Genomic DNA, 15,454 nt, shown 5'->3' with positions numbered 1-15,454 from the left:
GAACTGCATTTCAGCAGTCTACTTATTCATTTCATTCTTCATAATTCTTAAGTTTATTCACAAAATAGGGTTTTACTCACATAGTCATTGTGGTAGGAATGACTATGCATATAGCCGGCCGGTGTGGCCGTGCGGTTCTAGGCGCTTCAGTCTGGAGCCGCGTGACCGCTACGGTCGCAGGTTCGAATCCTGCCTCGGGCATGGTTGTGTGTGATGTCCTTAGGTTAGTTAGGTTTAACTAGTTCTAAGTTCTAGGGGACTGATGACCACAGATGTTAAGTCCTGTAGTGCTCAGAGCCATGACTATGCATATTACACAGCGCATTTAAGAGAGGCGGAAAATCCTGCAGCAGCCCTAATTGTGGAACATCTCCGAATCAGTGGATATAAATTCATATCATCGTTTTTTTAATGGCAGAGTAGCTCTTAAATTCAACTTTCCCTGTTATACGTGAAATGTATTCGCAGTTGCGATTATAAACTACTATCAGCTGTAGAATGGAATGGCGACAATGAAAATCTATGCTGGACCGGGACTCGAAGCCGCATTTCCTGCTTATCGTGAGCGGTCGCCTTACCTTTCGGCTACCCGAGCAAGACTCACCACCAGACCCAAACATCCATATGCCGCCAACCATGTGTCTACAACTTGTATTCATTCATCCATTATGGATATTCATGCGTGTCGGAAGGGACTTTAAACAGTAATTTAGAATAACACAGGCACTACAATGTCGTATCGTATCCTCAATTATATGTTCTATATATTCCAATCTCTGCCTTCCCCTAAATTTTTCTCTCTTCCCACCGCTTACAGCTGTCACCAATACTGTTAAAGTTATTCTCTGTTGTGTCAGCACATATCCTATCATGCTGTCCATTCTTCTTGTGAGAGTTTTCCATAGAGTCCTTTCCTCGTCGATTCTGGACTGAGAATCAGATCATTTCTTATCTTAAAAGTCACTCTGCCCGTGTTAGTCTGCTTCTTATAACCTCCCTGCTTCGTCTGTCACGCAGTTTTTATTTCCAGAGTAGCAGAATACCTCCATTTGGCCTACTTCACGCTTGTCAACTATAATGTTAAATTTATCGCTAATCTCATACCTATTACTCATTACTTTCGCCTTTCTCAATCCTGTTCGTATTGAGAAGAGAGCGCGTGCCGTCCTGACACTGCGCTGTGGTCGAGACGGGGGAGCCTGCCGGCATGACGCGAGGGAGTTTTGATTGAGGCCGTGTCGCGCTGATTGCGATGGGCGGCCGCTACAGCGCGCGCGATTGCTGTCCGCTGGCCGCCGGCGCCAATCACGCCGCCGGCCGCGCTCCAGATTGTGCCGCAGAGGGCAGAGCGGAGCTCCAGAGCTGGGGCTGGAGCTGGAGCTGCGCACAGATTAGATATGATGAGCCAGCTCAGCTCAGCTCTGCTGCAGGCCGGTGTCTTCGCGATTCTGTTCAAAAGCCACAGGAGGATCTGAGGGTATACACTAGAATCACTTGTTGGCTCTGCACATTACGGCGATCAGCACAAATCAGATAGCCATTTCATGATTCCGGAATACTGCGAATTATAAGAACATCTAAATTTTCCAAAGATTAAAAGGTGAAAGCAACGTGATGGTTTTCCTGAATTATTTTAACCTTAGCGTGTTGAGTGTTAGAGGTTTTGGACATATGTTTTTACTGAGGAATCGCTTGTTATAATCTGTTTGTCATGTATCGATTCTTACACTTACTTCCCGACATTTGTTGATTACTGGAACTGGGTTACTTTAGGTATCGATTGTTAAAACTGGCTTCTCTCATTTATCGATTTTTGGAAAATTGTTTGCTACATGTATTGATTGTTGCAACTGTCTTCCCTCCAGTATTCACTACTGGTACTGATTTCCCTCCTGGAGTTACTGTTGAGCTATATTTCCCCGTATATTGATACGTAGTTTAGTACTGCAATCTAACGTATAGCCACGAGAGAAAATTACTTTATAATAGAGCAACAATAATTATCCAGGAACAGTGTATGTCTAAATGGTTCAAATGGCTCTGAGCACTATGGCACTTAACATCTGTGGTCATCAGTCCCCTAGAACTTAGAACTTCTTAAACCTAACTAACCTAAGGACATCACACAACACCTAGTCATCACTAGGCAGAGAATATCCCTGACCCCGCCGGGAATCGAACCTGGGAACCCGGGCGCTGGAAGCGAGAACGCTACCGCACGACCACGAGCTGCGGACAGCAGTGTATGTCTCTGACGTGCAGCAATATGCCTATGTTCAATGGGAAGAAGCGTATTTTTATATCATACAAACTGCAGTCTGTTAATGTATGGTTTATAGTCCACATTTCGAGTTCCTGGTTGGTTTCGGATAAGTTGTGTACTGATTTTGTTACCTACCAAAACGCCTCGGAACGCACATCAAGCACGTGGAGTAGCGTCTAAGATTGTGTACTCTAATTCGAAAGGGGTGCATATCCAGGTTCATGGCTTCAGTGGTTTTCCTAAATAGCGTACATAAAATGATGGGATGGTTCCCTTCCGTTCTTAATTTCTAAAACCTTAGGTGCCTGAACGCACCTCTTCTACTACACAAACCACCAAACCATCTCCCCCCTCCTTCCCCAAGCCATAAAAATGACAAGTATCGCTTTTTGAGAACTTGTGATACAACTTACATTCCGAAATACTCTTCTGAAATTCAGGTTTTTAAAACATAATTTCTTATTATCGAAACAATAAAACCACGAGATTAATATAAACAACAGGTGCTACCGCCCGTCCGCGTAGCAGTGTTACTTTGCTTTGCCCCCCCCCCCCCACCCCCCACCCCCCCACCTTGCTCGATTCATACTGGCCCAGGTCTGAAGTATTCATGATTATTACGTCATTTATTCGACTGCTGCTAGCCACAAATTAATAAAGCATTTGATGATGAATGACATGAAGATATTCCTAGCCCATTAGGAGTATGTACATTCCGACTACCCGAAGAATTGGGAAAAGCAGAACAATATGTGACGTGAGGCATGGAATTACAGATTTAGTAAATGCTTCAAATGTCATTTGTCTTCTACTCATTGTAGTAACGCTACGATTTGATACACGTGTACTACTTTAAATCCCCAGTGCTGTCTTGTACCAATGAGTTAAAAAAAAATACTCCGGGAGATGTTGGAACGCCGTCTGGCCGCAATTAAGCATTGGTTTGTTCGGAAAGATGTGCCCGACTTTTGTTCGCTTTCCTAGCTAATCGGGACAAGCACACGCTCTCGAATAGTATTTCTCGTCGATGGGATGTCAAACCGTCATGTTTCCGTTATTTTTATACCTATGACGTGAAGGAGTATGTATCTTTCTAATACACTTGTACACGTTCCTGCCTGTGTTACTGATTTCATATTGTTTGTATACAACTGGAACCGCGAGACCGCTACGGTCGCAGGTTCGAATCCTGCCTCGGGCATGGATGTGTGTGATGTCCTTAGGTTAGTTAGGTTTAAGTAGTTCTAAGTTCTAGGGGACTAATGACCTCAGAAGTTGAGTCCCATAGTGCCCAGAGCCATTTGAACCATTTATACAACTGGTCCGTGTTGTACGTTTATCGTAATCTTCTTTTACGACATCTTTTTGGAATTCAGTGCTTAGTTATTTCTTTGTGCTTCCCTAAACAGCTGCCTACCTCATGACAATGAGCATGTCTTCAAATCTGAGAAAAAGATTATAATATTTATGGTTTAGCTGTGGTGGTTTCTAATAACGAGTGACCTCTTCCATATTTATGAGTCGGTATGACGTCACACAATAACTTTCTATTTCAAGAGAGCGTAGGTAGTTCACAAATACGATATAATTCCTGAAGACAAGAAATACTCTTTCCTGTTACCGTCCGTGTTGGGAGTATGTTTGCCGCATCGAGAATTACTGGCCTCTGGCAGTGGACGGCGTTCGCAGCTGAGCCCGGCGTTCGGCAGGTGAGGTGGATGCTGTGGGAAGGGGCACGGGGTGTCGGCTGCTGTAGTGCCCCGTCATGCGGCCATCGGTACTCCTTTTCTTCGCTTAATGGTCGCCCGTATGAAGACTTAATTAATGCCGCGCGCCTGTTTAGCGGCCTGAGTCAGCATACGGCGGAGGTCGCGCGGGTCAGCCTGCCCAGGGACCGCCTCGCCGCGACGCTGTCGAATATTTCCGTTGGCGAAGTCCACACGTATCAGATGCCACTGGGGACTGGCGGAAACAACTGTTCGGTCTTTTATTCTTGTTCTCCACAACAGATGCCAAAGAGACATTCATCAAAACGGCTTTCGTGTGTTTTTTCAAAGTTGTTACCTGATCTTATTGTGAATATGACGTTTTTTGCAAACGAAAGTGAAAAGAGAACTGAGGCATAAAAAACATCTTGGATGTTAATGTTCAATAGCAAATGTGAACAACGGTATCAATAACCTACTGTTGCACTATATTTGCCTTCTGTACTTATATTTCATACTAGCTGACAAACCCGGCGTTGACCGTATATTCATTTTGCCAGTTGGGTATTAGATATGAAAAAAAGGAACTGTTTCTAGTGTAATATCCCGAACAGTTTCTGTCCGCTGGGTACAGCTGTTCCGTGAGTCTACAACGCGATATTGTTAACGTCTCTATGCGAAAACTCTTCATAGCTCTAAATACGGCCATCGATTACAGCCGTCTGTTCTTCGCATGTGAAAGCTGTCAAAAGCGCTGCCTGGTGTCAGGGATATAGGACTCCCTTAGTAGTAAAGAATAAATGTATTAAAACTTTCTAAACGATGCGGTATTTTTTAATGCAGCTCAGTGTTCGTGACGTCATATCTCTTGAGATGTGTGTCGTACAATGATGTGTTTCTGTAGGTACATACAGCAGCATATGTGGATACTGTCCGCAAAATGCGTAGCGAATAGAGTTAGTAGCAAAGAAGTAACAAATTTAAACTTTTTCTACACTGTGGCAGTTTTTCACGCATCTCAGTGTTCACGACGTCATATCTCCTGAACTGTGTGAGATATCATGATATAATTCCGTAGGTGCATTTAGCTGCACATATGGATTCTGTCCGCGAAATTTGTTGGTAATAGAGTTAGTAACATAGACGTAATAAGTTTAAACGTCATACATGATACGGCAGTTTTCCACAAATCTCATTGTTTATAGCGCCATAACTCCTGACTATTAAAGTCAGGTGATACTTACGCCTACAACGACTGGTGCCAGTCAGTAAGGGATATGTGTACCACAGTTGGTGAATTCGGTATAGTGACTCAGGGGGCGATGTGGAAAACACACACACACACACACACACACACACACACACACACACACACACACACAGCAGCGCGCGCGACATGTATGGATTTATCTCTATGAAAGAACTGAAGTTCGGCTCAGTACGCAACCAAAAGTTTCATAGTATTTACCGATGTGTACAACTCTACTAACGCACGCGTTGCACATAATTAGGAAAGGATTTCGTGCAGGCCGAAGTGGCCGTGCGGTTAAAGGCGCTGCAGTCTGGAACCGCAAGACCGCTACGGTCGCAGGTTCGAATCCTGCCTCGGGCATGGATGTTTGTGATGTCTTTAGGTTAGTTAGGTTTAACTAGTTCTAAGTTCTAGGGGACTAATGACCTCAGCAGTTGAGTCCCATAGTGCTCAGAGCCATTTTGAAAGGATTTCGTGAAACAAAAGCATTACCAGTTCTGGCAACCAAGCGTAACTTCCAGAAACTCACTGTCGGAAAAGGGAGATTACGCAGCGTTTAACTAAGTACAAACACATCGGCGCATAAACTGACAGCAAATAGTTTGCTTTCTCGTGTTCGCAACCCCTACGATTTTCTAACCAGGCTCGACTACGTTTCAAATAAGGTGATACACTGAAATGCCTGTTTCACTAATCGTTGGACGTTATAAAACACATGGGAATCCAGAATTTTTTACTAACCTCAAAGATGCTGCAATGACCCTATAACGGAAAGAGTAGTGTAAATTTCTTTCATACAAGTGGAGTAAAATATGTATCTAAACTAAAAGCTTCAAGGATTTCTTATGGTCTTCATAAAGAGTATAAACCCTGAGCCGGCCCCCTAAGTAAACAGAAAGGCTGTTGGCGTTTGGTACCAGTGATATCTGTTCTAATTTTCGTGGAAGGCGACAAGCATGTCAAAATTTTCTTCTTACAAAGTGGAACGTTTAATCTTGATTCATACGGACGCACCGCCGCGAAGGCTTGGGCTGGTAGGTGAATGGTTAGCAGGAAGTAATCTCGCTTGACGGTAAGCCGTGGCGTGGACTCACGCCTCCCTAGGACCCGATGCCCCTCAACCGTCTTGTGACGTCACGGATTGCGCATTAATAATGGACGATCGCGGGCGCAATTAGCCAGCCGGCGTAATTAGGGTAAATTGTTTCCCGTAAGGCGGCCGGCGGTCTCAAGACGGCGTAAGCCGCGCTGCGCCGCCAATTAGGCTGCTCCCCCTCCCCCACCCCTCCTACCACCACCACCCCTTCCCCTTTTCCTTCCCTCCCTCGCCGTCCCACCCTCAGCTCCGTCTTCCCAAGTTGCGGCTGCCGAAGGACTGCTCGGCGCCCCGCGACAGTAAACACGCCGCCTGCTAAATTGCGCGGAAAGTGTCCCCAGTTAATCCGCGAGCCGAAAAACGCGGGTCACCGTAACCGCCCCTCAAATTGCCGTTGCAGTCGGGGAGGCGCGCGCAACGTCTTCGCGGTTCCTCGTACAGGAGCGTCGTTGGTGTTGCATGTTGACTACTGAGCTGCAGGTGGGAATATATATTTATCGGCAGCAAGCGATGTCGTCCTTACCAGCACACTGTCAACATTTTAAACACTGGTTTTGTATTTTTTTTATCACAAAAATAGCTTCCGAAATGCACTGCACAATAACTTCAAGAAACCTTACTGAAACGGGTGAGTGGGTAGCAGAGTTCCCAGGTAGCTATTATTATATTGGCTATATATGACGGTAGTATCTGTTCCCGAAAGAACAGTTACCGTGGATGACCATGCAGCTTTGCTAGAAATGAAGTGATAATTAAATAGACACCCTAGCTGCATACAGGCGTTGATGTACTTCATTGGGGACATGTTGAAAATGTGTGCCCCGACCGGGACTCGAACCCGGGATCTCCTGCTTACATGGCAGACGCTCTATCCATCTGAGCCACCGCGGCCACAGAGGGTAGTGCGTCTGCAGGGCCTTATCCCTTGCACGCTCCCCGTGAGGTCCACATTCACAACATGTCCACACCACTACATTCGTAGTGCGCCTAATAGATGTTTGCCCATCATACTCATTACTCGCGGTGGCTCAGATGGATAGAGCGTCTGCCGGCCGCGGTGGTCTAGCGGTTCTGGCGCTGCAGTCCGGAACCGCGGGACTGCTACGGTCGCAGGTTCGAATCCTGCCTCGGGCATGGGTGTGTGTGATGTCCTTAGGTTAGTTAGGTTTAAGTAGTTCTAAGTTCTAGGGGACTTACGACCTGAGATGTTGAGTCCGATAGTGCTCAGAGCCATTTGAACCATTTTTTGATAGAGCGTCTGCCATGTAAGCAGGAGATCCCGGGTTCGAGTCCCGGTCGGGGCACACATTTTCAACGTGTCCCCAATGAAGTACATCAACGCCTGTATGCAGCTAGGGTGTCTATTTAATTATCATTTCATTTCTAGCAAAGCTGCATGGTCATCCACGGTAACTGTTCTTTCGGGAACAGATACTATCGTCATATATAGTTAAAATATGGCTTCCCGGCCATTGACCTTCTTGTGCGAACGCACACGCTTTGCCCGAACTCGTACGGGACTTGGTAGATTAAGAGCGAGGTGGCGCAGTGGTTAGCACACTGGACTCGCATTCGGGAGGACGACGGTTCAATCCCGTCTCAGACCATCCTGATTTAGGTTTTCCGTGATTTCCCTAAATCGTTTCAGGCAAATGCCGGGATGGTTCCTTTGAAAGGGCACGGCCGATTTCCTTCCCAATCCTTCCCTAACCCGAGCTTGCGCTCCGTCTCTAATGACCTCTTTGTCGACGGGACGTTAAACTCTAACCACCGCCACTGCCACTTGGTAGATTAATCTGCCACGAGTAATGAGTATGATGGGCAAACATCTATTAGGCGCACTACGAATGTAGTGGTGTGGACATGTTGGGATTGTGGACCTCACGGGGAGCGTGCAAGGGATAAGGCCCTGCAGACGCACTACCCTCTGTGCCCGCGGTGGCTCAGATGGATAGAGCGTCTGCCATGTAAGCAGGAGATCCCGGGTTCGAGTGCCGGTCGGGGCACACATTTTCAACATGTCCCCAATGAAGTACATCAACGCCTGTATGCAGCTAGGGTGTCTATTTAATTATCATTTATTATGTTGGCAATACTGGCATGTCCTCGTCGTATATGAAGCACCATTATCGAAGATGACTTTTGTGACCACGTGATCAACAACAAAGATTTATAAGTGAAAGACGTCAGGTCGCCAACTCTCGTCTCACTAATCCGTAATTCCTGATATTAATATAATATTAATACAATATATTATATACATCATAATACAATATTATAATATTCGCTGGTCTAGTTTCGTACTTTGACAACTCGGCGAAGCTCTAAAGTTTGTTCCGCTAGCTGTGCACCTCTAGAATTCACCATTTGTTATAGCAGCTGGGTAGACAGAGCACATTTCTTAACAATAGTGTCTCGTAATTTGTCACCAAATAATCATGTAAATGAATCTTGCTGGGGAAAATATTACATTTTCTTCAGTGTTTTGCTACTTCCACATTGCAACTTACGAACCGTATCCAGTCTTTCTTCCATAACATCAGGCAGCCTTCTATATTATTAGTAATGAGTAAATATGAGACAACCTAAACAACATTAAAAAGGCACCTTATTTTTCTGCCGGCCGAAGTGGCCGCGCGGTTCTGGCGCTGCAGTCTGGAACCGCGAGACCGCTACGGTCGCAGGTTCGAATCCTGCCTCGGGCATGGATGTGTGTGATGTCCTTAGGTTAGTTAGGTTTAACTAGTTCTAAGTTCTAGGGGACTAATGACCTCAGCAGTTGAGTCCCATAGTGCTCAGAGCCATTTGAACCTTATTTTTCTCTCAGCATTGGTGACCGGTGGAAATCATGTTCATGTTTAGTCATTAAAATACTAAATGTACCTACCCACTCAAGATTACTCTTGGCCGAGAACGAAGGATTCATTAGCCACTTCAGTACATGCATCTGGTTCTTCGCCGTCTGTTCATCACCTGAGTGGTTGAGTGTAGCTTAGGCTTATAACTTTCGCGAATCAGCGTATTCATTTTAGGTTAGGGTTATATTGAACTAATAAGAAGGCGCCACCGTTTGCCCATGTACAAAAATGCGCGTCCCATGCATAATTCGCGTAAATGGATCAACTGCCTTCGAGCGATTGGTGCATCTTTTTGCTGCTAGCTGCGTCTTGATCATTCAGAAATCATGAGAACACACTTCAAAAATGACTCTGAGCACTATGGGACTCAACATCTGAGGTCATCAGTCCCCTAGAACTTAGAACTACTTAAACCTAAGGACATCACACACATCCATGCCCGAGGCAGGATTCGAATCTGCGACCGTAGCGGTTGCGCGGTTCCAGACTGAAGCGCCTAGGACCGCTCGGCCACTTCGGCCGGCAGAACACACTTCGCCGTGTCCTTTTTTCCCCTACGGTGCTATCCCACAGTATCGCAAGAATCCCTCTGTGGAGTTCGAGGTGAACACAGTGTAGTTAGTGGCTACCTACAGATACAATTGATAGTGTTTGAGGCAAGGTGTGTGACATTGCATTAATTTAACTTGGATATTGATCTAACTGAAGTAAAGAGTAAGAACAGCAATTGGTTATGAGTATATTAATTAAGCACGAATAGAAGAGGTGGACAGATTCATTTTTTTTTTTTTTTTAATTCTGTCTCTCAGTTGGTTATGTAGATTCTTCAGTGGTAGTGTAGAATACGCTGTACAGTGGAAGACCGAAATGTAACTTAAATCTGAATGAAAAAAGGAACGAAAAGAGTGAATAATCGACCCTGCCACAGCTGGGTATTGGGTCTTGCCGCATAAACGGCGCTCTAGACACAGATTCTTCTAAGTCTCCTACTTAAAGTGCTAGTAGCTGTGCAGAAAGGGTACAATCAAATAAGTGTCCCCTCGAAAAGCAGAGTTCCAGCTTCTAGTCGCGGCACAATCAGCGTTAGCGACAGATCGATGGCGGAATCCGCGCCGGGAGTCCAGAAGTGCAGAGTGTCCGCGGAAGGGAGACTGAGCGCTGGCCGGGCCGTAAACGCCGGAAGTAATACACCGGGCTGGTAGTTGGTCGCACCGCCGCCAGGCGGAGCAAGGAAACGGAGCGGGCCAGCACGGCGGTGGAGGGGAGGGGAGAGGAGAGCAGCAAAGGGGGGCGGAAGAGAGAGAGAGTGGGGGAGGGAGAGCCGCGGCCCGCCTCGCCTCGCCTCGCCTCGGCGCTGATATCCCCGGGACGGCGTCGTAAAACGCAAACTGCGTCATCTGCAGCCGTTGGATTCAACTAACGGGGAGTGGGAATGGCGCCGTAACGCGACGGAAGACAATGGCGACATCAAGAAGATCAGCCGAGTGGCTGGCTGCGGTGGCGGCGGCGGTCCTAGCCCAACACGGCGGCGTCGCCTGGCGTCTCCTCGCCCCCGAGGCGGCGTGGCCGAGTCCACGAGGCGCTGACCGCGCGCCGCCGGCGACCTGCCGAACAAGCTGTGTCGGCAACGCCGACACGACGATATATGTAACAACCGATACTGTACTTACATCATCAAATGAAATTTTCGGTGGTTTTCAATCTCTGAAAAATTCACATTTGCGAATTTGTGGGGTTTTTTATATCAGTGAATCATTTAGGAGTCCGTGTTAATAAGAAAACAACTGCGAAAAGCAATTTTGTCAGTTGTTTTGTTATTTCTGAGAAGAAGTTGAAAAGCTGAGATGATGTGTTGTGGAGACGGTGATACAGATTTGTTGTCTCGCTACTAATTCTATGTTTCCGTATTCCATGCTTCGGCCTCTACACACCATTACAGATTCTTGAGGTTAATCGCACTATCTACAACATCAGCGCTCACTGTTTTTGAATTTCGCTCCTTATACAAACGACTTCTGATACTACGGAGCGAAGTACCTATACTGCTGGAAGAGCTGGGTGTAAATCCCTCTGCACATAGCGCCTGATTCAGAAATATAGTGGTATCACTGAAAAACATGTAAGAAAAAATACTCCTGAAAGCTAGCATACCGTATCATTATCTTCCTTAGTAAATACGGGTCGTTGCCAGACGGTGTATTTTTTTTTAATAATAGCTATTTTGAAGGAAAAATTGTGTGTCTCATCTTAGGCTTTAATGTGTTGTCGACGACAAAGTAATTAGGTGTGAAACACACGCTTGGATCTGAGAAGGATCGGGTATGGAAACGTGCTCTTTTTAAAGGAACCATCCGAACGTCGAGTTAGAGAAGCACATCTGGATGATCGGACGGGGATGTGAACAGTTATGCTCCCAAATACTACTGCCTTCTTACCACTGAGCCATCCGCGTGGTAAAATGCCATTCTAAAATATTCAAAAAGTGGTTGAAATGCCTATGAGCACTATGGGACTTAACATATGAGGTCATCAGTCCCCTAGAACTTAGACCTACTTAAGCCTAAGTAACCTAAGGACATCACACCCATCCATGCCCGAGGCAGGATTCGAACCTGTGACCGTAGCGGTCGCGCGGTTCCAGACTGAAGCGCCTAGAACCGCTCGGCCAAACTTGCCGGCCTCAAATAATCCTCAGGGCTTTACATTATGTTGGTTATTAATGTCGGAATAGTATCGGCTAGGCACGTTTCCTCTTTTGCAATTCAAACTTAGCGATATGTATTAACTACCTTGGTAAGTTATCAGAAGGTACGAAATTGAAAATGTAAATCATACTACAGTCGATACTGTTCTGCATAAAAAAAATTGTAGGCAATATTACTGTATTATGTACTCATCTTCAAAAAGCCTGAAATCCAACGCACAGACAATCACACAGAAGAATGCAACGTAGCGGCCGGTGTGGCCGAGCGGTTCTAGGTGCTTCAGTGTGGAACCGCGCGACCGCTGCGGCCGCAGTTTCCAATCCTGCCTCGGGCATAAATGTGTGTGGTGTCCTTAGGTTAGATAGGTTTAAGTAGTTCTAAGTTCTAGGGGACTGATGACCTCAGATGTTCAGTCCCATAGTGCTCAGAGCCATTTGAACCATTTGAATGTAACGTAGGATAATGACTTCTAGATGCACTGAAGCTACCAGGAAGTAAATACAGCTTACAGGTACTGTATGGCCTAAGCAGCCCCCGTGCTAAGGGGACTAATGAGAAAGACGTCATCAAATAATTGCTGGTCTGATGTATATTTGGGTCCGTATTACGTAATACCTGTATAACGCTCTCTACCAAGAGATGACATACAGTGGCGGATTTGAGTCGATACTGCATTGTTAAAGGTAGTAGCAGAAGGGACCATTTGGCTGTGAAGTCGACAGAATATGGTATGAGTAAATAGAATGGAGTTGAAAAAATAAGATACGAGGGAATAACATTTCGTTCTCTCCTTGAAGACTTTAAAGCTTCTGGCAGTGTTGAAGTTATATAGTAGGTAACACAGAACATTCGCTATGATTTGTAAACTATTGTGCTCGATAGTAGTTCAGAACTAATAAATGAAAGTGATTGTCAGACTTGCAAAACGTAATTTGTTTGTGCACACGTATTATATGCTTGCCAGCCCTTGTGTGTGTACACGCGTGCCGTGGTTCGCAGCAGCGCCGGCTCGCGGTCTGAGGGAGCCTCCTCCCCCGCCGCCGCCACTCAGGGCCGGGCCGATATCTAAACAGCGACGGCGGCTGCCGCTGCGGCTGGCTTGTTAGCGGGCATATTGCGCGGGGTCATCATCATTTCTCATTGTCTCGGCGCCCACCTGAGGCCGCCAACTGCCTTATCAACTGCCGCCGCGGGCGCCCGCTCCAGAAATTGTCCTTTGAATATTTTCCATCTCATTCCCCTTAACTCATTTTCAGCCGAGCCCCCGCTCCCCACTTTTTCATTTCCTTCCTCTCTCCCCCTCCGCCCACTCCGTTCTCATTTCGGCGTCCTCGCGCCTCGCTCAGGCTCCTCCACGTGTCCTCCTCTCCATTCACGCGTTTCCTCGGCGAGCGCGGCGCCCCGGCCCGCAGGATGTTACCCTTACTTTCTTCCTTCTTAATGTGACTTCTTCTTCTTTTTTTCCCCCTTCCTCTCATCCCCGGCCGCCCGGCCGCCCGGCTCACTCTACCCTCTCCCAGTGCCTTTTTCCTTCCCTCGACGTAGACATGAAAAGAGAGCCTCGCTGGGGCGGCGGACCCGCTGTATCAGGAGGCGATGATGAAAAGACGGCACCCCAGTGTCATAGTTCGCGCGAGCTTTTAAAAAATACGGCCCCGGCCCACCCCTGAGGAATGCGGCCGCCGCGTAGCGTCGACCCACACCGCGCTGACGTCGGCAGACCCGTTATTTATTTACAACGCAGGCCGCAGGGACTCCGAAATATGTGACGCCGACCACTGCCTCTCATTAAATATAATAAGCACTTGCACCTGTCCAGACGTTTGTGTCATTTTCATTGTTTAATCACGTATAGAGATACGCATTTTTAATTTCCCATAGAACACTACCATTCGATGGTCACTCAAGCACCGTTATTAATCGCAAGAAAACTCCCACTTACGTCAACGAAGAAGTGGAAAAACGGTGTTCAAAATGGTATAGCATTTGAAGAGATTAGAAAGTGAACGATGACCGGAAAAAGTATTGTAATAGCGATCGATCTCAGTGCAGGAAAAAACGGAGAAGATCTTGTGCAGAGTGGAAAAATCAAGTAGAGGAGGATAGGGCCCAAAGAAATTTGAAAGAAAATTATGTAAGTCTCAAGAGGGCAGGATACGAGGTTGCGAGAAACAGCCTAAAAAGTTGTAAACTCAAAAAACAATAATACTTTTTCTAAAAAAAATAGAGAACTTGGACGAGCGTGTTGATACAAGATACCTTTGTCTCTATCCAAATAAGAATATATTTCGGCAAAATGGCTCAAATGGCTCTGAGCACTATGGGACTTAACTTCCGAGGTCATCAGTCCCCTAGAACTTAGAACTACTTAAAACCTAACTAACCTAAGGACATCACACACATCCATGCCCGAGGGAGGATTCGAACCTGCGACCGTAGCGGTCGCACAGTTCCAGACTGAAGCGCCTAGAACCACACGGCCACCCCGGCCGGCCTTTCGGCAAAACATTCTATCGTTAGATATCTATTTCGTTTCCATTTCATCTACACCGAATGGTCACAAATCGCCCAGAAAGCATGTAAGGGTGTTGCAGGATAGGTTGAGCTGCAAAATAATTGTTGAGAAAAAAATCGGTACTTTGCCCCGTTTGTGAGTTATTTAGCATTGAAGTTAGACAGTCAGGCATATGCGAACGCAAATTCCAGCGGTGCGCCAGATACTGTTCGTGTCAGTTCTTCTCTTAGCGTAGATTAAAGCGCACGAAACTGCACAGCGTTATTACCGTCCCATGTCCAATTCTTCCACCGCTATCGTGTTCGGTTGTAGGAAACCAAACGGGTAACAAAGTTTGGCGAGACCGTCTCTGGCGGGTCGCTTGAATTTGCGCGCAATGGCCTGATTCGCTAAATTCAATGCTAATTAACTCGGAAGCGGCGCAGCGTATGGAATTTTTTCCTTAATAATTATTTCTCAGTACAACCTGCCCTAAAATTCGCTTCCAAGCTTTCCACACTTATTTTTGACCACCCTGTATAAAGTCTTTTGATTTCCAACTTGCAGAGCACCTATGCATTGCCGCCTTTCAGGGGCATAACCAATACAAAAGGACATCTTGCGTCACTGGGAAGCGTCATTCGTCTCTTACAAAAGCTGTTCCCGAGCATGTGATCTAACACCCTTAGATGTTTAATGCAAAACTATGAAACACCCCGTATATACTCCTGTGATCACACTGAAGTGTGCAATAGAAGCTACTTCTCAATAACACTAGCAGTTCCTGTCCTGTTACCTTCTCGTGGTGAGGTAGGGAGAAATGCCTCTAAGCCTCTGTACGTGCCCTAACCTCTCTCACCTTGTCCTCACGATCCATAGGTGTGATAAACGACCAAGCCAGAATAATTGTCACATACTTCGTCTCCTCGAATACCATTCTCTAAATTTTCCCTACAGGGTTTCCATGGACAACCAAAACCCCACCATTCTGTAAGTGATAGCCATGTCTGTTTTCTGAGCATCTCTATTACTTTCCTCTCGTCTATACTACCCTGTTACGACCCTGCCAGATTGCTTCTG

The 15,454-nt window shown here is 46.3% G+C and overlaps 1 protein-coding gene and 1 non-coding gene across 6 annotated transcripts in view; one reads left to right on the top strand and one right to left on the bottom strand.

The window, feature by feature from the left end:
• Positions 1-15,454, top strand: part of LOC126260812 (homeobox protein homothorax) — a 1,061,772-nt gene that overhangs the window by 882,891 nt on the left and 163,427 nt on the right. The window lies entirely within an intron of this gene.
• Trnat-ugu (transfer RNA threonine (anticodon UGU)) lies at positions 7,135-7,208 on the bottom strand. The gene has a single exon. It is a non-coding gene; the product is annotated as a tRNA-Thr (tRNA).

The sequence above is a fragment of the Schistocerca nitens genome, chromosome 5 (genome assembly GCF_023898315.1).
Source record: "Schistocerca nitens isolate TAMUIC-IGC-003100 chromosome 5, iqSchNite1.1, whole genome shotgun sequence".
In the NCBI taxonomy this organism is placed as follows: Eukaryota; Metazoa; Arthropoda; class Insecta; order Orthoptera; family Acrididae; genus Schistocerca; species Schistocerca nitens.
This window is presented reverse-complemented; position numbering and strand designations above follow the sequence as displayed.